We start from the raw sequence: 5,569 nt of genomic DNA on the forward strand, positions 1-5,569 counted from the left end.
GTGAGCACTGTGAATTGTGTAAGACTGTTGAATCACAGACCTGCACCTCTGAAACAAATTATACATTATGTGTTAAAAAAAAAAAAAGAAGATAGTAGGAAGGGAAAAATGAAGGAGGGGGAGTCTGAGGGGGAGATGAACCATGAAAGACTATGGACTCCGAGAAACAAACTGAGGGTTCTAGAGGGGAGGGGGGTGGGTGGATGGGCTAGCCTGGTGATGGGTATTAAAGAGGGCATGTACTGCATGGAGCACTGGGTGTTATATGAAAACAATGAATCATGGAACACTACATCAAAAACTAATGATGTAATGTATGGTGATTAACATACCATAATAAAATTAAAAAAAAAAGTGAATGCAGAAAACCGTTTGCAAGTTGGGGGCCAAACAGCATCCATTCCCCTTCTGTTGTTACCAAAAGAACAGAAGAAGTTCCCTCAACTCTCAGTCCCTGTGATTCAAGAAGTTTTGGCTCTACCCCTGCCTCTAGAGTTATGGCACACGGATCAGGCCTGACAAAGAGTAATGCAACCTCATGGTCAACAATACTGGTTTAGTGATGAGCACAGGACCCAGTCAAAGACAATGGGATGCTGGGAAACTTGGTGTGCAGCCCGGAGAGAGGCAAGCACTTTCTCCTACTGGACATGAACCTGGAGAATGAGAGGTTGATATTACTGCAACGCCAGAGTGTATTTGAAAATGGCTCTGACACAGAGGATGGAGAACCAAGGGACGGGGAGAGAAATCAGGGCCTAGAGAAAGCACTTGAGTCAAACGTCATGGGAATCAAACCTACCTGGGGATTTTTAAAGTTACGTTACTCAGTGAATACCCTGTTGGCTTAGACGAGCTTGGGTTAGAGTTTCCAAGACTTTTCAACTGAAAGTTCCTGTCTGATTATAAGGGAAGAGGAAAAAAGATAAAGAGTAAAGAGAAAACCACTTGCAGGGTAAATAAAATACATTCTTTTCAGTAGAGTCCTGGGCCTAGTTATCACATATCCTGAGTTTTTAACGGCAGATCAAGCCTCTAGCCTTCAGAGCCCTCGTTTATATGATGAGGGGAACTAAGAGGCCTCTAAATCCCCTTTGAGAAATCATGTGAGTTTTGTGGGGAAAACCTGAGAGAGCATACGGAGGGATCTGGACTTCCTTGCTGGAAATAGCATCTGATTACTAGCATATTTCCTTTCTTGGTTTAATTCATTGTAAAGCATTTCATATCTTCTAGGAAAAAAATAATAACTTCCTAAATGAGAAAGACCCCTGCTCAGCATTTCACTTTTGGGCAGGAGATGCTCTGTAGGAAAAATAAGTCTTCCCTCACTCATTGTGGCCCGACTGTAATATAATATCAGCATTATGAAAGCACATTCAGATATTAGGCATCATCAACAGGGAGCCATAGATAAGCTTTTAAACATTTTCCCCAGCAGAGACTTTGCCTTCTGCAAAGAGTAAGCTCATCTTAGCTGCTATGGAGATCACTTGTTTTCTCTTAAATACACATGTGTCTTTATTTCAAGCTCCTCTTTTTGGAACAGTATGAAAATGTTCACCTGGTTGAGAAACAAATCTCAGAATAATACTTAAAGGCAACAAAAAAAATTGTCTAATATTTAGAAATCTCTTGGCTTTAAAGTCTCGTATTTTCTCCTAACAGAATTTAAGAACTATATTTATAGAGTTGCAAGTAGGAATCTACTTTTATTGAAGGAGGTCAGCATAAACTATGGCGGGAAAAGAAAATGGTCTCAGGAAACATGGAGATAGGGAGAGGTCCTCTGGCTGTAGTCCTCCCACTTGCTCCCTACTCTCCCACTAGGTCTGAAGAAACTTGGGCAATTAGAGAGCCTACTTCCCCTTTGTATTCTCATCTAACGGAGGATGCAGGAGCAGGAAAGATTGCTCTTTGAAAGACACCTTCTCTGATCTCGCTAAAATCTGTATTTTATTCAAATTTCTGATTGTAGAGATTCATACAATCTTTCTAAGGAGCAGTGTGACAATAGAATTATCAATACCTTAAAAGCAGACATATCCTTTGCAGTATTCAAGATGGCTCCTGGGATTCACTCCTTCCTGGAGCTCCTCCCACAGCGAATCCTGGCTGGGCGACTACAGTAGCATCCTATTGCTGCTGTAACAAATTGCTACAAATGTGACTACTTAAAACAACACAGATTTAGTGTCTTCAAGTTCTGGAGGCGAGAAGTTCAAAATGGGTCACAATGGGCTAATATCAAGGTGTCCACAGGGAGTGTTTTCTCTGGAGTCGCTGCGGGAGGATCTATTTCCTTGCCCTTTCCAGTTTCCTTGGATCGTGGCCTCCTTGTAGCCAGCAATCACAGCACTCGGACACCTGTGTCTGCAGTCGCATCTCCTTCTCTGACTCTTAACACTCCTGCCTCCCTATTTTACCTATAATAACCCTTGTGATTACATTGGATCCACCTGGGTAATCCAGGCCAATCTACCCATCTCAAAATGCTAACTTAACAACACCTGTAAATTCCCATTTGCCATAAAAGATAACATAGTCACAAGTTCCACTGTTTTAGGACATCTTTGAGGGATCATTATTCTGCTTACCACAGTGACCAATAGAAAATGGCAGAAGTAACAGCATGTGATTTCCTTTGTGAGGTCATAGAAGGCAATGCAACTTCAGTCTTGCTTTCTGGAGTGTTTTATCCTGAGGAAATCGGCTATCATGTGTGAGGACACTCAAGCAGCCCTGTGGAGAGGCCCATGTGAAGAAGGATGATGTTTGCCCACCCACAACTGGCACCAACTTAGCAGCCACATGGAGAGCCACATGGAGTGGATCCTCCATCTTTGGTCGAGCCTTCAAATGACGACAGCCCAGCCAACATCTGACTGCAACCTCAGGAAAGACCCTGTCTAGCCACTCCTGAATCCCTGATCCAAAAATAAAACATTGTTTTTGTTCTATGCCTCTAAATTTTGGAAATGCAGTCAGTTGTATGTGGAGGGAGTTCTGAGGAAAGAATAGTGCACAAAGTATATGCACACAAAATTCTGAATAGAGAAACTCATCAGAGTTTTTATTAATGAGACCTTAAAGACAACCTGAATATACAGCTATGGGGGAATTGGTTAGATAAAGTAAAACATACCCATATAATGGATGAGTAAGTATCATGTTGCAGAACATAAAGGTCATGTAGAACAATAGTTCTCAAACTTTTTCTGGGTAAAACCTTTCCTGTAAGTAAAACTTTTAAGAGAAGCTTGCATGATAAAAGCAAATCTTTCCAGCTGAGGTAGGTTCAGCTTCCCAGAGCCAGGCCCTGGCTAGCAGTGGTGCATCCCAAGGACACCCAAGATTCTGGGAGCACAGTTTGAAAGTCACTGTTCTAAGAGAATTTTTCATGTCACATGAACCAGTATACCAACTGAAAGAAGCAAGATCCCTGTTTTTTGCCATGTGCTTGTCTCCCTTGCCAGTCTAATCTTAGGCGCTCTGCCCTCGCCGTCAGGGCACTGGCCTTCTGGCTTGCTCAGCTCTCAACTTCAGTGTGACTTCCTCAGTAAAAATCTCAGTGTCCATTTCTTCCCTTCTCCCCATACTAACCCAGACTGGAACAGGTCCTGAGGCTGGAAGTCTAAGATTAAAGTGTTGGCAGGTTTGATTTTTTGCTGAGGTCTCTCTCCTTGGCTAGCAGATGGCCAATTTCTCCTTGTATCCTCACGTGGTTGTTGTCTGGTCTATGTGTCCCTATGTCCTAATTTCCTCTTCTTATGAGGACACCAGTCATAGTGGATTAGGCCTATTATGGGCTGAATGTGTCCCCCGTAAATTCATATGTTTAAGTCCTAACCCTCAGTGAGATGGTATTTGGAGGTGGGGCCTTTGGAAGCTAATTAGCTTTAGATGGGTGGGACCCTCATGATGGGATTAATGTCCTTGTAAGAAGAGGCTAGAACTCACTCTCTCACTAGCGCTCTTTCTCTCTCTTCCCCCCAACTTGATCCCCATCCTCTCCCTTCCCTTCTCTTTCTCATGGCCATGTGGGGTATAGTGATGTGGCTGACTGCAAGCCAGGAAGAGAGCTCTCATCAGTAACCAAATCTGTTAGCACCTTGATCTTGGACTTAGCCTCTGGAACTGTGAGAAATAAATGTCTCTTGTTTAAACAACCCAATCCGGGGTGCCTGGGTGGCTCAGTCGGTTAAGTGTCTGCCTTTGGCTCAGATCATGATCCCAGGTTCCTGGGATCGAGTCCCACATCGGGCTCCTTGCTCCGCGGGGAGCCTGCTTCTCCCTCTCCCTCTGCCTGTAGCTCCCCCTGCTTGTGCTCTCTCTTTCTCTCTCCCCCCATCAAATAAATAAATAAAATCTTTAAAAAACAAACAAACAACCCAATCCATGGTATTTTATTATAGTACCCAAGATGACTAAAGCGACGGACCACCCTAATGCGGATAACATATTCTCCTGATATGATGTGATGAGAAGGGCACTTCATCTCTGTGGTATTCTTTCCAAAACCCATAACCCTAGCCTAACCTTGGAAAAAAAAGAAAATCAGACAAATCCAGATCTGAGACATTCTACAGGATATGTGTCCAGTACTCCTCAAGACCATCAAGGTCTTGAGGGGGAGAAGGGGCTTAAAAGAAAAAAAAAAAACAAACAGAAAGATTGAGAAACTGTCAAAGACCAGCAGAAACATTAACAGAAAAACTGATGAAATCCAAATGAAGTCTAGAGTGTGGTTAAAAAAGAAAAAAGAAAAAAGCCTATCAAGAATAGAAACTTTATTCTGATATCCAACTTGGGGGAAAAAATTGTTACAATTCTTTAGAAGCAAGGTAAGTTACATTCTCAATACAGGAATGGGAAAGGAGCAATAACCTCATCAAACCCACAGAGAAAGTCCTTATTCAAAGTAACTTGTTGGAAAATTTGGCTCTCATTCTGTGTACATTAGAATCCTCTTGATAATCTTATAGAAGATACATTAGAAAAATACTGATTCCTTTCTATTCTCCCTTATACATGCCACAGACAGAATGCCAAGTCAGCCTGAAATATATATTAGGAAAAAATATATTAGGAAAGTATATTATTTATTTTTTTTAAAAAAGCTTCAAGTTGAATAAACTGAGTTCTAAAACCATAAAATCATTCGGGTAATATACCCAATGCTAATGCAGTTTTAATCCCTTTAAGGAAGACTGTTAAGAGGTACTAAACTTCCAAGAAACAAAAAATGAGTAAATGATTTAACAAAAAAAAAAAGACATATATAATCTCATATAATCATATCAGAGGGCCATTCTTATAAATTTAAACTAATAAGCAGAATAATAGTCTTTCATTTCAGTGGCACTATAAAAAGCCACCAAATTTAGAAACTTTTGGAGGACTGTTTCAGGGAAGGAGATACTTAAAAAACTGTGAGTACATTGTCTTTTGCTCAGATAATCTTTTATGTTACCCAAGCTGCTGCCCTCCTTTTCTGGCCTTTTCCCTTTCCTAATTCCTTAAATCCATCTTTCTCCTCTGTCTAAAACCAGAGAGCATAATTAGAGGG

The sequence above is a fragment of the Leptonychotes weddellii genome, chromosome 7 (genome assembly GCF_054177405.1).
Source record: "Leptonychotes weddellii isolate Sample4059 chromosome 7, ASM5417740v2, whole genome shotgun sequence".
Taxonomy (NCBI): Eukaryota; Metazoa; Chordata; class Mammalia; order Carnivora; family Phocidae; genus Leptonychotes; species Leptonychotes weddellii.